The sequence below is a fragment of the Balaenoptera acutorostrata genome, chromosome 21 (assembly GCF_949987535.1).
Source record: "Balaenoptera acutorostrata chromosome 21, mBalAcu1.1, whole genome shotgun sequence".
NCBI classification, from domain to species: domain Eukaryota; kingdom Metazoa; phylum Chordata; class Mammalia; order Artiodactyla; family Balaenopteridae; genus Balaenoptera; species Balaenoptera acutorostrata.
The window spans coordinates 33,635,345-33,648,684 of record NC_080084.1 but is presented as its reverse complement, the minus strand read 5'-3'; the positions used below and the strand labels follow the sequence as shown (position 1 = coordinate 33,648,684).

The following is a 13,340-nucleotide window of genomic DNA, read 5'->3' as shown; positions in this document are numbered from 1 at the left end:
GCTCAGTAGTTGTGGCTCACGGGCCCAGTTGCTCCGCGGCATGTGGGATCTTCCCAGACCAGGGCTCGAACCCGTGTCCCCTGCATTAGCAGGCAGACTCTCAACCACTGCGCCACCAGGGAAGCCCTGTAGCTTATTTTTTTTTTTTTTTTAAAGGATTTTTTTTTCTTTTTTATTTATTTATTTATTTATTTATTTATTTATTTATTTATCTATTTTTGGCTGTGTTGGGTCTTCGGTTCGCGCGAGGGCTTTCTCCAGTTGCGGCAAGTGGGGGCCACTCTTCATCGCGGTGCGGGGACCGCTCTTCATCGCGGTGCGCGGGCCTCTCTCTATCGCGGCCCCTCCCGTCGCGGGGCACAGGCTCCAGACGCGCAGGCTCAGCAATTGTGGCTCACGGGCCCAGCTGCTCCGTGGCATGTGGGATCTTCCCAGACCAGGGCTCGAACCCGTGTCCCCTGCATTAGCAGGCAGATTCTCAACCACTGCGCCACCAGGGAAGCCCTGTAGCTTATCTTTAAATAATACTTACCACTGATCTTCAGCTGAACGGTGGGCATTAGACCTCTGGGAGGGGCAAAGGGCCAGCAACCTTGCCTGTGTTTGGCCCACGGCAGGGCTCAGTAAAGTTTGTTGAATCAGGGTGAAGAATCAACACCGAGAACAAAGACAGACTCGGTCATTTTCTGGGCTCAGATCACGCGTGTCAGCTCTGGGGCCAGCAGTTGGAGGCAAGGCCGGGATGGCAAACAGGAAGTCCAGGGCGTCGTGTGCTGTTTTCTGCTAATCTCAGCCTGTCAATAACCGGTGTTGCGGTCGGAGTGGCCCTTGTGAGTCTTCTTATGATGGCAAGATGCCCTCAACAGTGACCATCAGGAAACTTTGAAGAAAAATAAAGGTTTACTGCTCGCCAGACCTGGCAATTACACAGCACACCCGGAGCCATGGTCTCAGGTAGGGAGAGAGAGCGCATGGGGGGCCTGGGGTTTTGCTTTTATTCGGGTCTAGGATGGGGGCCTAGGGTTTCAAGACCTCACTCTTTACTGGGGAATTGAAAACATGAGAGTGGGGATTTAAAGTGTGGGAAGAGAAACAAAAAATCAAGTGGCCCAAATGATCAGTTCTGGAAATCAACCAAAGTCTCTGAAACAAAGGAGCCTGGGGGAGGGGGAGGCCGGAGCCGGGGCCTTCATCTAGCATTTTCTGGGGTTCTGTGAGGCAGTCTAGCAAATTAGCAAACCTGAGGCGGGAGGTATTGGGAATTCCTGAGCTTGCAGCCAAACTGGGCAGTGCGGGTGAGCTGGGGACCCAGTAGTTGGCGTCTGAAGTGGGGACAGTCCTGTGGGACTGAAGCTTCAACCCTGTGGGTCTGACACTCCCTCCAGGGAGGTTAGCGTCAGAATTGAGCTGAAAAGCTGGACACACAGTTGGCGTCAAGAAGGGAAAGCAGGGACTTCCCTGGCGGTCCAGTGGTTAAGACCCTGCACTTCCACTGCAGGGGGCGCGTGTTTGATCCCTGGTCAGAGAAAAGATCTCGCATGCTACAAGGCGTGGCCAAAAATTAAAAAAGAAAACCGGGGGTGGGTACAGACTGAACGTACGTCAACATAATAAAAGCTACCTGATGAGCTTGCAGCCAACATCGCACTCAGTGATGCGCTGGCACTTTCTCCCCCTGCCTTCTCCCATGTGCACGAGCTATCTCTTAATAAAACCCTTTGCTCGCCTAAGAGTCTTGTAGAAGCGATATATGCTTCTATGGTTTTGCTGTCCAAGAATCTGGAAAGGGCCCGGTGACAGTATGTGCAAAGATTTTGGGTTTACTCTGAGTGAATCAGTTTTCCAAATCAATAAAAACCCTGTTGGCTTTCTTTATTGGTTTTATGAGGTAGATAGATAGATAGATAGGTAGATAGATGGATAGATATTAAATTTAGGAAAATTTCGCTTTTAAAATGATGTTAAGTTTCTCAGCCTCTGAATGTGGGATCCTTTTGTATGGGTTGAAATCGTATTTTGTGTCCTCACTACATTTCAAAAGTTATTCATATAACTTTTGCACATCCATTAAGTATTTCTGTTTTCTTTACTTGCTGATGTTGTGAATGATATCTTTATTCCACTATATTTTTATTTTATTGTTTTAAGATTTAAAAAATATTTATTTATTTATTTATTTGGTTGCGCCGGGTCTTAGTTGCGGCTCGCTGGCTCCTTAGTTGTGGCAGGTGGGCTCCTTAGTTGAGGCGTGTGAACTCTTAGTTGCAGCATGCATGTGGGATCTAGTCCCCTGACCAGGGATCGAATCCGGGCCCCCTGCATTGGGAGCATGGAGTCTTATCCACTGCACCACCAGGGAAGTCCCATCCACTATAATTTTAAATAAGTAGTTTAGGGTTTCTTTTCTTTTCTTTTCTCTCTCTGTTGGCTCCCTATAGTGAGTAATGATCTAATTAGAAATTTTCACTTCCTTACCCGTCTTCTTTTTTTTTTTTTTTTAATCAGTCATCAATTTTACACACATCACTGTACACATGTCAATCCCAATCGCCCAATTCAGCACACCACCATCCCCACCCCACCGCAGTTTTCCCCCCTTGGTGTCCATACGTTTGTTCTCTACATCTGTGTCTCAACTTCTGCCCTGCAACCCGGTTCATCTGTACCATTTTTCTAGGTTCCACATACATGCGTTAATATACGATATTTGTTTTTCTCTTTCTGACTTACTTCACTCTGTATGACAGTCTCTAGATCCATCCACATCTCAACAAATGACTCAATTTCTTTCCTTTTTATGGCTGAGTAATATTCCATTGTATATATGTACCACATCTTCTTTATCCATTCGTCTGTCGATGGACATTTAGGTTGCTTCCATGACCTGGCTATTGTAAATAGTGTTGCAATGAACATTGGGGTGCATGTGTCTTTTTGAACTTACCCGTCTTCTTTACCACCCAATGCTAATTGAGAATATCACTTTTCCTTTACTTAGGTATGTGTTCATTGATTTCCTGTTTAAATGATTTCTTTTGATTTCCAAATATAAAAGCAGAGGGGAAAAGCGTCAGTTGACGTTTTCTCCACCCTCTCTTCCCCTTCCTTCCCATTATTCATTAGTTGTGGAATTTTACATTTTGTGATTTGTAACATTTACTTTGGGCTCTGCATCTATCATCATCCCAGGTCTCTCTTTAGTTTTACAATTAAATCAGTCCAATATTCACTACCAATACTTTGCTCGTAGTAACACGTTTTTTTGCTATTGGCTGAAGTTAGTTCTGTGGTTTTGTTTTGTTTTTTTTAATCCCCCTAAGCCACACTCCTCACTGGAGCTATGTTCCTTGAGTCCTTTCCTGTTTAAAAATTGCCTTTATAGTGGAAGGATAGTTGATTGAGAAAAACATTATGGTATCACATTTCCTGTTCTCGATACTTTGTTGGAATTGCTCATTGTCTTTTAGTGTTGAAGGTGATTTTGTGTAAGTCGGAGCCTTCCTTATATTATAGGCAACTTGATCATTTTGCTTTATTATTCCAGATTCTTTATATTAAAAATCCAGAAATTTTATTGAGATATTGAGATAGAACTTGTTATTGATTGTTCTGTGTCAAATTTCCTTTGAACACTGCTTTAATCTAGTAGAGTCTTCTTATAACATGAAAATTCTTTTAAAAACTCTAAAACTTTCCCCAATTACCTCTCAGAGATACTACTTATGTAAATGCTGAATCTCTTTTACTTCTTCCATGACGATCATTTTTTCCCCCCTTCCACATTAACGCTGACTTATTTCCATTACATTTTACTCACTTCCCTCAATCCCATCCTCATGGCCCCCTTCTCTATTTTCAGAAATGTGCAGCCTCATTTGTGTGCCCCTAATGGACCCTTCAGTTTTGTGGCGGTTTATTTCTTCTTTTACTGTCTACCATGGTTCTACAAGCTCAAGTTTTTTTCTCCTTTTTTTAAATCTCAGAATATCTTTTCTGAGTTAATGTGCCTCGGATTCGTGTTCTATCTCTGTTACAAAATAAGTAATTGCTTCATTGTCGTCATCATCACCATTTTAATCAATTTATAATGCTCTGTTAGGTCATAATTTTTGTCCATTTCATGGGAGAATTTTCAGCTGAGGGTTTCTATTCCACCAATTGTTTTCCCTGTTCCTTCTCCCGCCACCTCCATTTTCCCCCCAGTATCTTTGGAGAGATTCTGAGTGGTTTCTGTTCGATGATGACTCGTCTTTGTCCAGGTGAAATATTCCTGCAGTATCTATTTCAAAGAGGCTTTTGTAGGGGAGTGGACTGAATTGGGTTCCAAGCTGCAAGGAATTCTCCCTATGACGCAGGATTGTTGGTATGAATACGTCCTTTCAACGGCTAACCAATGAGAATGGTACATCATGGGCCATCAACATTCTCATAACCAGATTCCTAACCAGACTGCTTCTTACCAACGTGGTCCCTCATGTGATTGTTAGTTCAGCACATCTCTTCTCCTTCCTGAAATGCGGTGCCCGTCTGGGTTCAGGGTATTTCCACTACCCACTCACTCTCCTGAGCTCGCCGTTTCAGATAAGGGATGGTTGGTTTGTCTCTTAGGGAGCAGGAGTGATTCTGTAGACTTGTGCTCAGGCAGCGCTGTCTGAGAGCTCCACCCACAGCAGGCTTTCTTGTCTTCCTCCCTAACCTCCACTCTCTGAACTTGATGACACTTTATTATTAAGTATTCTATTGGAGGGGAATAGATGTCTACTGGTTTTGCAGATGATAAAGTTTACATTTTTATTTCTTGTTTTCGTGTTTTGCTTTTGGGGAATTCCTGACAGAAGGGAACAATTGTCATCCTTCCTTTTCCACTTTAAAACCAGAAGTCTCTGGTTTATAGTAGTCCTTTACCTGGGTTTCCTGAATCCATCCTACATACTGCTACCAAGTTATTTCCAAATGGCAAACTTGGCAATATTATTTTATCATTTAAAATCCTTCAATATCTTCTCTTTGCTTACAGGATGCACTCAAATATCCAAGATGTGAGTCTACATACCCCACAATATTTCCTTTTTCTTGTACTGTAGCCAAAGGACACACAATTTCCCAAATTTACATTGAAATCTATGCCTTTATATCTTTGCCTGTGATCTTCCTTTTTCCAGGACTGGCTTCACCACTGTATCTGCCTCATAAATCTCGACTCATCCCTTAGGCCATAAACCAAGCATTAACCTCATAGCAACATTTTCTCAACTTCTCCCCCCTACTCCCCACCCCATGACATAGGAACAGAAGCAACTGTTCCTTCCTTTGAGATGCCTTGTACTTGCTGCACTGAATAGAGATGAACTGTTACAGTGTTCATCTATTTGACCCAGCTGAAAGCCCCTCATATTCTGGAATACATTGTTCATCTTGTACCCTGGTTCTGGCTAAGTAACTGGCAAATGGTGGGAGCAGAGGAAACGGTTTCCTTGATGAACGGTGCTGAGCCAGGCGTGCCCTGTCTTTGGAAGTGGGGCAGAAGAGTGATAGAAATTGAGAGCCCGGTGACACCTGAAAGGACCAGTCTGGCTTATTTCCTGTCTTTGTATAATTCCTCTCACTTGAGTGCTTTGCCCAGAAACTCCAAGTATGTTAGGTTACTGTACTCCTCTAATGTAAGGCAGGCAGATAAGCCTACATTTTGAATAACTCCCTTCCGTTTATTAAGCAGGAGGGACAAAAAATTTTCCCTGGAAGCAGATCATTTGGCTTTTACTTAGTGTGGGAAGCATATTTTTGCTGAGAAACCATTCGTCACAGCCTAGTGTCACCAGATGCCAGCACTGAGCTCCAAAGCTGCAGCATCTCAGAGTTAGAGGGACCTTAGTGATCATCTGATTTTCCAGACGAGAAAACTAAAGTCCTGAAGAGAAGAGGGACTTCCCAGGGGTCCAGAGGCAAGTGGCGTATCGAGCCACAGCCCAGGTTTTCTGACTCTAAAATTGGTGTTTGGACTCATTACTGAGTCCAAATGACTCAGTAATGGTACTCTTTCACGGAGGAAAGTTGTAGAGTTCTGAATAATAATTAGAAGAGAAATCGGAAGATAAAAGAAGATAAAAAAGGTGACATTAAGCACTATTGTGCTATTTCCTTTTATGGGTACCTTTTAATATTGTTCCCAAATGATTTTTTGTGGTTTCCAACCCAAACCACTTTTTGTCCACTTATTTCAAATGCATTCTTATGAAGCCCCCCCCTATAGACCAAGGTACTGAAGACCCCAAGACTCTTCACCTCTTCTGGGCTGAATTAGTTAAATCCTCCCCTGCCCCCGTACTTCCCCACTGATGCAACGGTTAAAGCACAGGTTTAGGTATAATTTAACGCTTTGTCTCCCCCAGACAGGTTTTATTTCTTTTTCTTCCTAGATTGCTACCCTATTTCCTTTTGATTTATCCCCTTCTGCAGGGAGATCTGACATTTCCCATTTGCTTACAATCTTAGCCCTAAGGAAAGGCCACGATTTCATAGAAAGTTGTTTTCCCATTCTTCTCATCTTCTCCGCGTCTTCAGTTTTCCTGGCGCTCTGGCAGCACTCGGATTCCCGGACACACGTCACCCCCCCGGGCGTCTGCTCAGCTCTCGGTGGTGAATGGTGACTTACTTCCCACTTCCTTCCTGAGAGGCAGGGACAGTGCCAAGTCCCCCTGCCCTTTGCGGGCTCCCGTCCGCTCACACTTCTGCTGATGAGCCAGGCTCGTCTGCAGATGCCAAGGGGCGCCTGTCGCTACCCCCTGGGTCCCTGCCAGGAGCGCGCCGCTTGTCTGGGGATGCCCACCCAGTGGCTTCTCCGGTTCACTAGTGCCGGCGGGATTGGGACCCAGGCAGGCCATTAGCGGCGCGTCCAGAAGCAACCCCCGGAGAAGGAAGGAGAGGCTCCCAGCCCCTGCTGCCCTCAGGAGGGAGCGGAGGGGAGTGGGCAGACTGTGGCGGACTTGGGGTGGGATGCGTGTGCAGGACCAGGTGTCCTCGGCTCCTGTGATCCCGGGGAATCGGGGCGAGCAGTCGTCCTCACACACGCTTCACTCCGTCTTCGTTGCGCCCACGAGCGCCTCTCGGGAGCACCTAGGATCGCAAGTCCCAGAACTGAGGAGGGGACTTGGGGATGTCATCTCACCCAGTTCGAGCACTCTGCAGACCAGGGCTCTGAGGCCCAGGGAACCGACGGGACTTGGGAGCCAGAGGCAGAGCCAGAATCTGCACGTGGGTACCTAAAGCCTTAGTCCATCATTTATTTTCTCAGCCTAATTTTCTAGGGATACCTGCAGCCGTTTCTACGGAAGAGTGTGGGCTGCGAGACGTGACGTCTGGGACACGGGCGTGCCGCTAGCCTGAGTTCAGTGACCGCCGGGTGGCCCCGTTCCCTCCTGGGAGGACAGCCATCCTGAGGACCCCCCGCCGGAGGCTGTCTGCGGATGGAGTGAGATGGTCCCGCAGAGCGCTCGGCCCCACGCTCGGCGCAGGGTGAGGGCTTGATGCTCGTTCTTGGGCACAGCTGATGCGCCCTGGCAGGCTGACAGCTCGCTGCCGAAGACCGAAAGCCACCGATCTACGCGTGTGAGATGACGCATTTCATTAAACTGACCGCAAGCAGAGCATCGAGAGCTTGAAGGGCCCCCCTCTTGGGAGCTCCCTTGAGGCAGGACGTCGGCGACTGGCATGTACCCAGAAGTGGGCAAGCAGGCCGGAGGGGATTCCGAGGCCCCGCGTCAGGAGCGATGTCCTGGGGCTGCTCGGAGCAGAGCGGGGAAGGCCCGGGGAGCACCGTCGGGGTCTTCAGAGGGGAGAAGGGGTAGCAGAGGCAAGGGAGAGGAATCGCACCTTCCTCTGGTTCTGTCAAAGCGCTTCCTGCTTTTAGGCTTGAGTTACTCTCTATCTGGTTCGTACCCCAGGGCTCCTAAGGGCCTGAGGAGACAAAGAGCAAACAGACCCAGTCTTGGGTTTTCAAGACCTCGTGGGTGAAATGTGGGTCAACAGGTAACCAGACATCCAGCTGGTCCGGGACGGCAAGGACATCATTCTGTCTTCCTGGTGAGAGAACGAGAGTTCCGTCGGGCAGACCTGTCCTGTCAGAATGGAGTTAGTAAACTCATCAGATCAGAGCCGGTGAGAAGAGAGCTGCCAGCATCTGGTTTTCTCATCAAAGAGAATAGACATGCCATCCCAGGACCATCTGCTTCGTGGCCTGCCCTGCGTTAGGGTGCCCTGCAGGGGAGCAGACTGGGGGCTTTTATGGCTCCAAAGCTGGAGGAGGATTTTACAAGAGATTCTTGTGACCTCTCCATCTGCCTCTTTTTCTCCTTTTCTTCCCCTGCTTCCCTCCCTCCTTTCATTTCTATTTTCTCTCCTTAAAAATATTAACTATCCCTGCCTTGGACGATTTTTCTCACTTCCCCTACATCCTCCAGAGATTTCTCTCAGGGCTCATAAACAGTGGTAGCCCACATTCCTAGACCCGAAGTGGGTTTTCTCTTGCTCTAACTTGTCAAAGAGAAATCTTGACATGAACTAAATCATCTCAATTTTGGATCCCACGAGAGTGGTAGACCCAATCCCAGCATCACAGAAGCACTGGGTGTTGGTGTTGTCATTAAAATTCCCTCAGTTCCTTCACTGGACACAGACTCATTTCTGACCCCCAAGGACATCTGGGCTGAAACTACAACTTGTGCTTAATGCATGAGATGAAATTCCTAATCAAGTCCTGGAAGAAAAATCAAAGGTTTTTACGGAAGAAATCACATGTAAAGAAAAAAGATGGAAGCATCTATTTAAAAAAACAAACAACATAAAACAAAAAAAAACTTTCTTTAAAAACTATTTTTGAAAAACCTTGTTTCCTTTTTGGATATTGAGGAAGTTGATCTGTGACATGAGAAAGGAGGAATAAGAGAAATGAGAAAGAAGAAAATAGGGGAAATGAGTAGAAATAAGGTAATTTTTGCATTGTGGTAACTGAGAAAGAGTTTGCAAAATAAAAGTTATCCACCACAGGATTACCCCATGACATTATTTTGACCTTGTCTGGCCACAGTTTACTCCTCTGTGAAGTGAGGAAGTTGGCTTAGATGATGTCTGAAGGTTCTAGTGATTGTGAGTCAATGCCATTCATTGAGAGAAGAAAATAACAAGCCTATACATCAGAATCAAGGAGGTTAATGATCATTACTACAGATTTATGATTTTAAGATTGAAAAACCATTGAGAAGTAACCACAAAAAAATCAAAATGAGTAAGAGCTCAACTTGTGGGCTAGTGACAAAATTATTACATAAAATCCACAGCTTTCCCTATGCAAACAGTAGTCAATTATAAAATATAACAAAAGAAGAATTGGCTCAAATAGAAAGAAAAGCCATAAAATATCTAGGAATCAAGTTACAAAAAACATTCTGGATCTATACAAAGAAACCTATTGAAGGACACAGAAAGGCTGTATTAAGAGAAGACAAAAACGTGTAAAGGAAAAATCTTGTTCTTAGAAAGACTCGATCACCCACGTCATTTTATTTTCTTTAATAAGACCAGTAATTTCAATGCAGAATCAGTCAACAAAGCAATAACATTATGTTTAACTTGATGGAGTAATTTAAAAGTTATTTTGTAAGAGAGAATCATTGAGAGTAGCCATGTATTCTGAAAAAGACTGATGAGGGAGATTTGGTTAATTTGAACGCTAGGAGCTGTGTTAGTTCAGATCACATAGTGCTGCCACAGGAGAGGACAAACAGAAGAGTGGATGGGAAAGAACTGTCTCTGACCAGGACTAGGTAGACATTTGATACCAGACAGGCTGGGATTTAGGTGCTCTGATGAATGTGCAAAATGTCCCATCTGGCCTCCCCAGGACGGCCTGCTGTACGCGGAACATCAGGGTGGCCCTGATCATCTTCAGTTCCTTCCAATCACGTACGATTTTGTTTCTCTTCTGTGCAAGACTCAGTTTCCTAAGAGGATGAGACGTGAACTCAGACATGTGCCTTCTATATGAGACAGCATAGGAGTGAGAGCATGTCTGCAGGCTCAGGAAATTCATATTTCTGGGTGGGGCAAGAAACAGTTTTCATGTCACTGCTGGGGACTCAAGTCTGTCACAGCTTTTCAGAATAGCCTCCATTCCAGGACTGAAAGAATTAAGTGCAAAACTGACCAGGGCTACAGACAGAATTAGGTAAACACACAAACAAAGCAAATATCTTTAAGGAAAACCAAACACGACCAAGTAAAACGTAATCATTGAGAGTAGCCATAAATTTTGGCTATTAGACGATCAAGCACAAAGCAAGAGGCAAGCCAGAAACAATTTTTGCAACACATATGTTAAAAGGATTAAGGACTTTAAATATGCACAGGATTTTTAGAAATCAGCAAGAAAAGATGAATAGAAAAATTAGAAAAATGGATAAAGTGCAAGGGACAAAAATGACCAATGAACATTAAAAAGATGTTCAACCTCAGAAACAATTTTAAAAGGATATATTAAAACAAACAGGAAATATTATTATTCACTCATACAATTTGAAAAATTGAAGCAATTGATAATAACCAATACTAATGAGAATATCGACCATCAAATACATTTTTATGCATTGTAAGTAAGGGGATAAAGTGGTCCAACAGTTTCTAGAGTGGGCAATTGGGCAAAACCCATTAAAACTTGAAATGTGCATATAAGCTGAGATTCCACTTGTAGGAATTTATACAAAAGTAAGCATTACATAAATTTCTAAAGATATATGTATAGTCATACAAATATATGAGGCAAATTCATTTGAACGGATATTAAAGAATTTGCAAGGTAATATTTAAGTGGAAAAAACACACAGTGGCACTGGTGGTGAAGTATGATTCTATATTTTAAATTAAAAATAAATATTTACACAATTTTATTTGCAAAGGAAAAGAACTGAAATACTCTGAACTGTAAGTAGAGGTTATAACAGAAGGGGCTATAGGGTTTTTAAAATCTTCCATCATTTACATTTCTTTATTACTTGAAATTTTCTGATGTGTATTATTTTTGTATCAGAAAAATTATAATATATTTAAATGAAGGTAAATATTAACATTTAAATCCTAGGGACAACTTGGTGTATTTTCCCACTAATTTTTAACCAATATGAACTCTTTCTTCCTTTAATGTGGATTCTCTAGGAAGGTTATAACGAACCCACCGCCATTCTGGATCTTCCTTTCAAGGAGCCCTGGAAGATCCAATCAACCTGCCACAAAATCTTTTCTAATGAACTTCGTCACCCGTGAGGGACCGTCCTCATTCTCCTTTTGCAGCAGCGTGACCCCCGGCCCTGCCGCTCGCCTTGGATGCTCCGGCCCCTGCCTCACCTGGACACCGTCTCCGTAGATGTGGTCACAGGAGCACCTCAGCCCCAGACTTGAGAGAAACACAAGGCGAGCCACAGCTGGGACTCAGGGAGCAAGAAAACACAGCGCAGTCACGGCTCCTGCCAAGGGCAGCGCAGGGCCGCGCGTGGTGAGGAGTTCGCCTCTGCACTAATCCCAGGATGCCACGAGGACCTCGTGCTTCTGACTTCGTCCTCCTGATTCTTCCCGGCCTTCCGGGACCTCAGCTCCAGAACAATGAGACTCCTCCACGCCCTCCGTGCCGCTTTCTTGATCATCTTCCAGGTACTGCCCGGTAAATACCAAACACGACGATGCCTCGTCTTATCATTATTTTGTTTTTTCCTTCCCTAAGTCAACCATCGTCAGAAAGTAAAGCATTAGGGAGCTACTCATAGGTCACCTCCACGCCCAAAATCAGCTATTGAAAAATTAGAGAATAAACTGATTGTTGTGTCTTCATGACGTTAAAAGTCTTGTTTGATGGTAAACTTCTCCCCGCTCCCATTTCCCTCCAATGATCTGGGTGATTTGAGAACCAAATCAGTTGAGTCACTTGGTTGGTATAACCCAGTGTGGAGACAAAGTTCCTTTATTCCGGCCCAGACTGGAGACCTCTTGCCACTCATGCCGCGGTGGTGACCTTGAGTCTCGCTGGGCAAGGGTTCTGTCTGATGAGCGTGTGAGAACTGGCGGGGTTTTGTATGGCGAGGAGGTGGGGTGATCGGTGAGGCACTGACCCCGTGGTTAACGCCCCATCGTTCCCATCTTACGTCAGAACAAGAGCATGAAGAGACATGAGGGGGACACTTACTGTTGGTGTTTAGCTGGGAAAGATGGGGATTCCATCTGGATGCTGAGATCTCCAGCTTTCCTCATGGAATTTCCAGCTTCATACAAACATCTTTTCATTTTCCAGACAGCAGTAGGGCACTCAATTTTGAAAGACCCTGCTATCTTCAGGGTGGAATCTGCCTGAAGCAAGTGACACCAAGCTGTGAGCCCTTCAGGGGACCCTGCCGAGCATTCACCGTTTGCTGCAAAATAAAGAGGAGGTGATGGAGGAACCCCAGCCAAGGAATCCTGGCGAGAGAGCCGAAGCACGGCTCCTCGGGTCCAAATAAGAGCAAACAATTCTCAAGGCTACACGGTCGACTATTTTATCATTAGGATTGACTAAAGGGACCACTGTTTCCCATGGAAGGGTAGGCAGTGGGAGGGAGACAATTATAAGAATTAAATTTACATTATGTTTTAAATTTTGCCAAGCATTCTCATTCACATAACGTATGTAATCCTTAAACCATTTTGGTTTACCAATCCCATTTCACAGATGTAGAAACCAAAACTTGGCATGGTTAATAAATAACTCACCCAAAGGAACAACAAAGGAAGGAACATAATCTGAAAGTTTTCTCTTGGCTGTCGGACAGGAGTCTGTTGGACAGGAGAGGGGAGTTATGGTTTCCTTAACAATCTCAGGGAGGCTGGATATGAGAGAATCACTACAATGGGGTAAGGGGAGGCGGGGAGGGGTCGGGTCTTGGTCCTGGGACACTCCCACCCCCGGCTGTAGTGAGTAAAGTGCAGGGTGGGAAGGAGCACGTGCTAAGGGGCATTGTGGCGTTGGGGACATGCAGGATGGAAGCACACGGGTACAGAGACTACCCAGAAGCATCAGTCCACGTGGAGATGCGCGAAGAAGCCTGCTGGAAGCTAGGATTTGCAATGGTGGGTCAGAAGGCTTCTGCCCAAGGCTGGAGTCCTTGGGTAGGTGTGATAACTTTGTGTCTTCCTTGTTCACTTTTCTTGTCTAGGGCATGGCATCTGCTGTAGTTTGCTGAGTAGGTCACCTCTCCACTACAGGTGTCACTGTCCTCCTTCTGGTGAGGGAACAAACCTTGACACGACGGGCTTTCTGCAATTTACAA

The 13,340-nt window shown here is 45.1% G+C and overlaps 1 long non-coding RNA gene across 1 annotated transcript in view; it reads left to right on the top strand.

Annotated features, from left to right (window-relative positions):
* The window catches only part of LOC130706117 (uncharacterized), a 41,552-nt gene extending 29,681 nt beyond the window's left edge, over positions 1–11,871 (top strand). The window contains exon 3 of the long non-coding RNA XR_009006527.1: positions 11,203–11,871. This is a non-coding gene — a long non-coding RNA (uncharacterized LOC130706117). The remainder of the gene's footprint in view (positions 1–11,202) is intronic.
* Positions 11,872–13,340: the final 1,469 nt, after the last annotated feature.